Source organism: Hippopotamus amphibius, chromosome 6, assembly GCF_030028045.1.
Source record: "Hippopotamus amphibius kiboko isolate mHipAmp2 chromosome 6, mHipAmp2.hap2, whole genome shotgun sequence".
In the NCBI taxonomy this organism is placed as follows: domain Eukaryota; kingdom Metazoa; phylum Chordata; class Mammalia; order Artiodactyla; family Hippopotamidae; genus Hippopotamus; species Hippopotamus amphibius.
In genome coordinates, this window is record NC_080191.1 from 152,531,679 (window position 1) to 152,541,104 (window position 9,426).

Below are 9,426 nucleotides of genomic sequence, written 5' to 3' on the forward strand. Positions count from 1 at the left end.
ACACCTGTTACCTCTCGAGTTGAAAGATTAAATGATTTAGATAAATATGGAGGTAAGAATAATACCAAAATCTAGCACCAGTGCCATTTTTGTATAAAAAATGACTGATAGCAATTTACATCTCCTGTTGGATACACAATATATTGTCAAGCCTGATTAATACTAAAACTGATGCTATCCTTTTCAGTTTAATAACATGGATTCCAATTATTCTACCTACTGTGATTAAGGAGCGGCCACAAAACATTTGGTAATTGCTAGCTGAGATTGTGACAAATTTATTTACCAACCTGAATTTTTCCAAATTGCTAAGATAGTTTAAAACTATTTAATAATCCCCTGAATGTAAACAGTGTATTTACCTGAGGTAGATTCAGTCTTTAGGGACCTGAAGTTTGTACAGTTTAGGGGATCCCAGGAAAGCCTGGGTAAAGAACACAAAATTACTAATACAAAATCAAGTACAGCACCTTGAAAGGGTCCAGATCAAGAAAGAGAGCCTGAAGCATAAGCATCGTCAGCTCCATGGTGATCCCCTCTGACCAAAATTTACAATGTTTTTTGCAGTATGTTTGGTATTAAAGGCTCACCATACAGAGGCTGGCTCAGTGCTCTTACATAATAATAAGATTATTATTATAACAATAATAACATGATTATTCCTATGAATTATGCCTGATTATTTCTACAATCTTTGCCAGATGTTGCTGGTAGTATAACATTACTGATATTCTATGTAGAGTTTATCTATGTAGATAGATAGCAGGCTTACTCTTCAGAAGAGATGAAATGCATTGTTAAATTATTACATCCTTTCTATCTGAAAAAAAAAGTTACAAAATTATACAGATAACTGTATATGTCAGAGAAGCCTTAGATTTTTATTATTATTGAAATTAACTTAATAAATACCAGATTCAAGCTTTGATCTTTAGATACTTTGATCAATAAAAGTAAAAAAAATTATAATTATTCATGCATTTGGCCTTTCTTTAAATCTAACTGGCCTAAGTCTCCAAAAGATTTTTTTATAAATTGAAACTAGAATTTCCCAAGTGGATTGATTTCTTCAAGAAAATTAAAGCAGTGCAGAAAAGAAGAAAGTTATTGAATAAATTGTCTTGGCTTTCTGATCAAAGATAAATAGATAACTGTTTTTCTACTTTTAATTCTGGAGAATAAGGAAGAAAGCCTTGTAACAAAAGGCTTTCTTGACTTTTAATATCAGAAAAGAAATAATTGAATACTATTCTTTCCTTTAAAATTCCCTTCCAAAGATTTTCTTCAGAGGCCATAGATTGATAGATTTTTTTTCCACTTAGCTAGTTCCACTGTTTCAAGTCCTTTTTCCTCCACAGATTTAAGTATGTTTTCCTCCACAGATTTAAGTAAGTAGACTCATATTCTATTTGAATCAATTTGTTTCTGAGAAACTGGTGAAGAATCAGCATAAGCAAGAGCAGAAAGTTCATATGTGCATTCATATATATACCTCAGTCTGCCCTCCACAGCCGTAGGTTCCACATCTGCAAATTCAACCAACTGCTGTTCAAAACATACTCAGGAAAAAAATTCTGGAAAGTTCCAAAGAGCAAAACTTGAATTTGCCAAGTGCCAGCAACTATTTACACAGCATTTCCATTATATTAGGTATTAAAAGTAATCTGGAGATGATTTATATGGAATGAGTGTTTATAGGTTATATGCAAATACTATACCATTTTATATAAGGAACTTGAGGTTTTGAGTTTTGGTATTTGAGAGAGTCTTGGAACCAATCCCCTGTGGATACCAAGGGTCAACTATATATATATGTATATACACACACAGAGAGAGAAAGATATTATGAGATGCACACTGAGAAATGTACATATGTATACATGAAAATTATGAACTGCAGTGTCTGGAACACATATATATATATACACATATAGGCATATATATACACATATATATGGGAGAGATACTATTGGTTTCAAGTAACAGAAATGAATCAGATTTACTTTCTTATATGCAAAGTGTACATATGGCAGGTCACTGATTTAATTGGTTCATAATGCTATAAAAGATTCATGTTCTGGACTGCTGCCCTTTACAGTTTAGATTGCTGACTACATCTGTCCTTTTTATCAGAAAAACCAAAAACCTTCACAGAATCTTCCTTAGCAGATGCCTACTTAAACCCATTGGTCAGAAATGCATAATTTTTTTCCATAGCTGAGAAACTAAAGAAGTGAGCACCTGTCCTAAAATCCATAGTGGAACCAAGCAAGGATGAAAGAAATGGGGACAGATGCTATATCTGCCACCAAAGCAAGCACAACATTAAAGATAATACCACATAATTATTATGCTATATTTATGTTTCAAAGCATCTTCATATCTACCATATTAATTAGTGGAAGTAAGACTCCTTGCTGGATGGTAATTGAAACTCTATATTTGGGGCTAATTATTTAAAAACTTAATGTTTTCCTCATTATTTAAACATGTTTTGAATGACAACTGAAGGCTAGACACTACACTATAGGCACTACAGATATATGGGTAAACTCTTCATAGTGTCCTCAGCAACGAGCAACGCCATGAAAAAAACCAGTTGTCCATGGATGGACCTAGAGATTATCATGCTAAGTAAAGTAAGTCAGAGAAAGACAAATATCACATAATATCACTTATATGTGAAATCTAAAAAAAAATGATACCAATGAACTTATTTACAAAACAGAAACAGACTCACAGACATGGAAAACAAACTTATGGTTCCCGAAGTGAGGAGAGGCAGGGATAAATTAGGAGTTGGGGATTAGCAGATACAAACCACTATATATAAAACAGATAAACAACAAGGTCCTACTGTAGAGCACAGGGAACTATATTCAATATCTTGTAGTAAGCTATAATCTGAAAGAGTATGAATATATATACATATATAACTGAATCATTTTGCTGTACATCAGAAACACACTGTAAATCAGTGTTTGTTAGTTTCCTCAATTAAAAAAAAAAAACAGTTGTAGTGTGTGTTAGGTAGAACAATGCTCCCAACCCCCAAGCTGGCCATATCCTATCCAATGAATATATTACATTGCCTAATCCTATGAATATGTTACATAAAAGAAAATTAAAACCGCAGACGGAGTAAAGTTGCTTACCAGCTGACTTGGAAATGAAATTGTCATGGATTATTCAGATGGATCCAGTCTAATCATCCTTAAACATGGAAATAGAGGCAGAAGAGTGTGTCAGAGAGATGAGACATGAGAAGGACCTGAATTGCCAGAGATGATTTCAAAGATGGGGGAATGGGACCGGGAACCGAAAAATGTGCTGATCTCTAGAAGATGGAGAGAATAGTCCTCACCTTACAGCCAGCAAGAAAACAGGAACCTTGGTCTGATAACTGCAAAGAACTGAATTCGGCCAACGACCTGAATAAGTCTGGAAGAGGATTCTCCCATGGAAGAGCTTCCAGAAAAAGATGTACCCCGTCTACACCTTGATTTTAGTCCAGTAAGAGTTATCTACACAATTATAAGATAATAAATTTATGCTATATTAAGCCACTAAGTTTGTAGTAATTAGTTATGGAAACAATAAAAAATTAATATATAATGATAAGTTAATAGATACATTAAACAAAACGTTATGATTTAGTGTGGTAAGAGCTTAAGAAATATCTTAGATATCATATTAAGAATTTTAGATTCTATAAGTAGTAAGTAACAAAAAACCATCAGGAACTTCTAGCTGTGGTTGAACTACAGGAGAGAAAGTATGTATAACTTCCCCTAAATAGCATTTTCCCAAATCACAATTTCTCCAAGTCCCACACTTCCTGGAACTTAAAATGGATAACAACTATGGTTTTTATTCTTAACTTGTTAAAAGAGAGCACTGTTTAGTAAATCTCTCTACTAGTAAACATCTGAGTTGGGGCATCTTCAGGAAAATGCCCAAATTATTTTTGTGAATTAGTTCTCAGGATTTTTCATGTGATAATCCATGCTCATAGTGAACCCATGTATTCACTAAAATAACACAAGATATTTTCTTTCAATGTGAGTTTTCCAGTTAGAATAAAGCAATGCACATAGCAACTTATTTTCTCGTTTCACTACTGTGAAAAATCCTTGTTTACCTATGTAGCAAGCATGCCTCAGGGACTATTAAGGCTTATATACCAATGCAAGTTTGAGATTTTAAAGGGGGCCTCTACAGTGACCTAAGTAGAAATAACATATCTGTTTTTAGCTTAATTAGTGAATAGTTCATTCTCCCTACCATTACATACACCACTGAAAATTTTAGGGAAAAAAAGGCCAATCCCAATTATGCTAGCTGATGAAAAGCAAGGCAAAAGGCAACTCAGGATAAATTAAGTTTAAGTGACAGAAGTAGAGTTTTTAATATAGCAACGTCAGTATCATCAGAACAAATTCGAAAAATGCCTGCTACATCCTACAGGATGATTTTCAAACATTACATGTTTACTTTTTCTGAAGACAGTTGGAAATAGAGCTTACTACCAAGTCTACGTGGCACGGCCAAATTCACTGGCTAAGTGGATTTGCAATTTTCTGTTGTCTTAGTAATTGGCTGCAAGGCTAACCATCAGACTGCTTGTGTGGTAAGCAAATTTATTCATCAAGGAGATATAAAATCCTGGTTCAACTGTGCCTCAGTACACTTTTTGCAATTGCCTAGCTGTTAGAAATTCATGTCTGGTTTATGGCTGGAGGGAAGGATTTGGGTCTTACATTGCAATTACTATCCTGTATCAGGATGCTTTAGTTGTTTACAGCAAGACAATCCAAGAGCTGGCGCTAGACCCAGCCAATAAAGAAGGACAAATATTTGGAGAGGACCAGGGCAGAGGCTTGCAACCAAAGTTCAGTTTGGGAAGTAATTACTTCCTTTAAAGATCCAACAGTCTCTAGTTAAAATTGAGGCAAAATATTTAATCGTTAAAATGTTTAATTCTATCTTAATAGCCTCCAAACTGGCCTACTTGAATCCACACTGATCCCTTCCAGTTTATTCTCTACAAGGCTGCCTGAGAGATCTTCTCCAAGGTATGAATCTCAACAATGCTCGACAGAGTTCACGCTTTGGCCTAAAATCTTTCAATGGCTCCCCATTCCCTTGGGATAAACACAACCCTGTGAGGCCCTGTAATGCTCACCTCTCCACCCCATCTTATATCACCCTTCTCCTTGCTCCCTGCTCCCAGTCACACAGGCCTATGTGCCCCTTGTACTTGCTGGGCACTCTTCCACCCCTGGGTCTTTACACACTGTTTTCTCTGAGTGAAGGACTGTTCCCTCCCCGGCTGCCTCATTAACTCCTACTCACCCTTCAGATCTCAGCTCAAGGAACATGTTCTCAGTGAAGCCTTCTCTGACCTCCTTACCTGAAATCCTTTCTTTCAGATTCATACCCTCATGTACCAACTTCTATCACTTTTCATGGCTGTAAACCTACTCCTTCCTGTGATTATTTGATGTTATTTATCTCTGCCAATAATGGTAAACTCAGTACTAACCCTAACCCTAGTTTTACCCAGAACCTAGAAAAGTGCCTGAGACATAGACATGGAAAAGTATTTGTTAAAAATACAAACAGATAAGGTAAAAATATTTTCAGAGATTCTTGATTACATCACTTCTGTTATACACTGTTACGCCACTATCCTCCACGAAGAAAATGAATATGCCATCTAGCGTAATGCTTACAACACTCAGTGGCTTCATGCAAGTTGAAGAAATAGAATTAAAGTCATATAGGCAGAATTGTATTTATACATATTCCAGAATAATGTTCATAATAGTTAGTTTTGATCAGCGTGTATGTTAAGAACAGAGACAAAGAATACCAGTTCTCCTACCTGGAGTAGGTAACTAAAGGGCACAACATAGAGTGTCTTTACAAAGTTGCTGAGAGATTAGGTTGTGCTTACTTAAGACCAACTAATACTAAGAGTGACATTTAATCCTAGAGCAGGGGTTATAACTGGATAAACAAGTTAGGGATCCATGAATCCAAGAGTTAGAATATATTTCATAGATGTACAACTTCATTAACCTGTTTCTGCAGGAAAAACACTAAGCCTGACACGCTTAAGTAATACATCCATGGTCACATCCCTCTTGATAATCAGATAGCTAGAGGCCAAGGAGCAGTTAGACATTCCTGAGTGGTTTCTATATGTTAAATCTGTACTGATTCCATAGGGAAGTAGATTTTAAAAGATTCACACTTACATTTGTGCATGTGGGAAACATAATAAATATTATTCAGCAGATCTGTCAAAGCATTTAAAGAAATAGAAACAGGTGTTCTGAATTCTAAAAACATAATAGCCAAGGCAATTTATTAGTTCTAAAACTAAATTTTTTTAAAAAATTATACAAGAAAGTAAATATAATCATTAATTGGCTGAATGTTAAACAATATTTATGTAGTCATAAAATGTATGCAATAATTAGTAATTTAAGCAAAATTGATGATATTACTGTTGGGATAATTGAAGAAATATAAGAATGGATAATGTCAAAAATTGACAACTCTAGAAATAACAGTATAAATAACTTATGTAGAAATGTGGTGACAAGTATACAAATGTTTTAAAATATTGTGCCTGGGGAGTGGGGCGGGTGGTAAAAGATGGTTGGAGCAAGGGACTGGTGTTTTTCTTAAGACTTTCAGCACTTGTTTTAGTTTGGGTCCGCTTAGGAGAAAGAAACTGCACATGATTTGAACAAGGAAACTTTAATACTGAAAAAAATATTAACTATAACAAGGTAATGGGGACTCCCCTGGTGGCGCAGTGGTTAAAAATCTGCCTGCCAATGCAGGGGACATGGGTTCGATCCCTGAGCAGGGAAGGTCCCACATGCCAAGGAGCAACTAAATCCGTGGGCCACAACTACTGAGCCGGTGCTCTAGAACTTTTGAGCCACAACTACTGAGCTCACGCTGCAACAAGAGAAACCACCGCAATGAGAAGCTTGTGCACTGCAACGAAGAGTAGCCCCCACTCACAACTAGACAAAGCCCACGTGCAGCAATGAAGACCCAAGGCAGTAAGTAAATAAATTTATATTTTAAAAAAGGGAATGGATTAACGGGGGATTAGCGACTAAAAAAGACCCTCAAAAATATAAAAATAGCAGATACACAGAGAAGCCACTATTCCTAGGGCCAAGGCAGAGAATCCAGGAAGGAAGAAATCGGGAAGAAACCCCCACTCCAGGGCTGAACTCTAAGCCTTGCTTTCAAAAGTGTAACTGGGCTCTACTGCACAGTGTAACAGCTCCATGTGGGGCTGAATTGGCAGGATTCACTGGGAAGCCATCCTCTGGGATGCCAAAATAAGCCACCTGCAGGGAGGTACTACAGACGTGACACTCACCAAGACACTGTTTTCTGGGGTGCTAGAGGCTGCCCCCATGAGGTGTCTCAGAACTTACTCTGAAGTCACTTGAGGGGCAGTGCTAAGAACAGGCTCCACAGAGAAGTGCCAAGTCTCATAAGTCACTCTGAAGGGGGTTCCAAGCAAACTGTCCATGGGGAGGCGCTATTCTTTGGAACTTGCTACCAAAGTTCCAGAACTTTGGCATGAAGAGGGGCAAGGAAAGCCATCCACTGAGAGGAGCAACACCAGTTGCTGCAATTCTGATTTCAGAATGTTGTGAGAAGCTGCGCATAGAGACATGACATGTTCTATAGGAACCCAAGGAGAAGAGCAGGTGAGACCAGGAAGAGAGAAGCCCCTTCCTCCTCCAGTGGCCTTCCACAGCACTCTACTGATAAAGCTTAACATCATGCTTGTACGCAAAAGAGAAATATGTAGTCCAGCTCTGCTTTTGCATAGCAGGCAATGAAAAGTGGACTTGGAGCTGAGAGGCAATACACTGATAACTGGAATATTACTTTTTTTAATTTGTTAGCTAATATGCATTAAGTCAAAATTAATATTTTAAAAATAACTACTAAGTAAAGGGCAGTTTATCTGAGGACATAGTGTGTTTCTTCTTCTTGAAGGTAAGAGTTATCTTATTTACCTTGCTCCCTTTGAATCTGGCATCTATAGGAATTCACGTTATCATTCTTAAAGCGTGCCTACTGATGCTACCCCTCATTTGCTTTTATATTTTCCCTGATCTTGATTCTCTGTTCTTAAATATATTTTATCATTGTTTTATAATATGCATATTTGAAGGTCGTCTCGGTAGCTTCTAACAAATAAGATATATAGTCCCTGCTTTCCAGAAGTTTATTGTCTGGCTGAGGTCATAAGACAAACTCACTAAAAACAATTAGGGAAAAACACAGCATCGAACCTTATTAAGTGATACATTTAGCAGCACAAAAATCCATGTTCTAGGAGTTCCCTGAAGGGAGACTATCCAAATTGTAACAGTCAGTAAAGGCTTCCTAAAGACTTCAAGTGCCCTTTGAAACAAGAATATAAGCTGAGGAAAAGCAAAGGAGAGGCAGAGAGAAGACACTGACTCATCCCACAGGGGGTCCCAGGATGGGGAAGCCCAGTGTTTGATGAGCTGGCATCTCGGCCTCGCCATGCTCTGGCCCCACCTGCCCCTTCACCATTGTCTTTGACCCCTGTTCAACAGCAATTCTCTGTTCTGTCACTCTGGCTTGTCCAGTCCCCTGAACACACCTTATTCATATTTCTCTTTGACATTTCTTCTCACATCTTCTTGGAAGACACCTTTCTTCTCCCTCTTCATCTGTTTGAGTATTTCCCATTCCCCAAGACCAACTCTTCGGGCCTACGGGGATTTCTCCCTTTTCTGAACTTCTATAGTACTTCATTCTATAACACTCCCTTGAAGGTCATATTATTTTGTGGCAAAGTGGAATAGGGGAAAGTGCTAGACCCATAGTCAGAAAACCTGGATTCAAATGCTGGCTCTCCAACATTTTGGCTACATTTCCTAACCTCTCTCAGTCTCTACATTTTCACTATAATTTAGGGACTGTGACAGCTTCTTTGTAGGGCTGTTATGAGGACTGAATGGTATCATAAACATAAATGTACCCTGAAAATTTTGCTGAATGACAACACACAGTTTGTGTTTGTGCTTGTGTGTGTTGCCACTCTATCTAGGATATACACTTAGAGATGGAACAGTATCTAATAATTGTTTGTGTTCCCTTAGCACTTAGCACATTGCTCAGCATGTAATAGGCACTAAATAAATGCTAAATAAACGATTAACACCAAACCAGTTTTTCTGTAAAAATATAAAGTGATCCACCTGCCCTGTATTTGCTTTATCCGTTCTTGTTTGTACCCATTAAATGCATCCAAGTTACAATATTCATCACTGCAGAAACTACTGGTGAAAACCAATTTGAACTGGTAACATCCATCTTGGCTCTGTCAAACCCTGGGTTTAT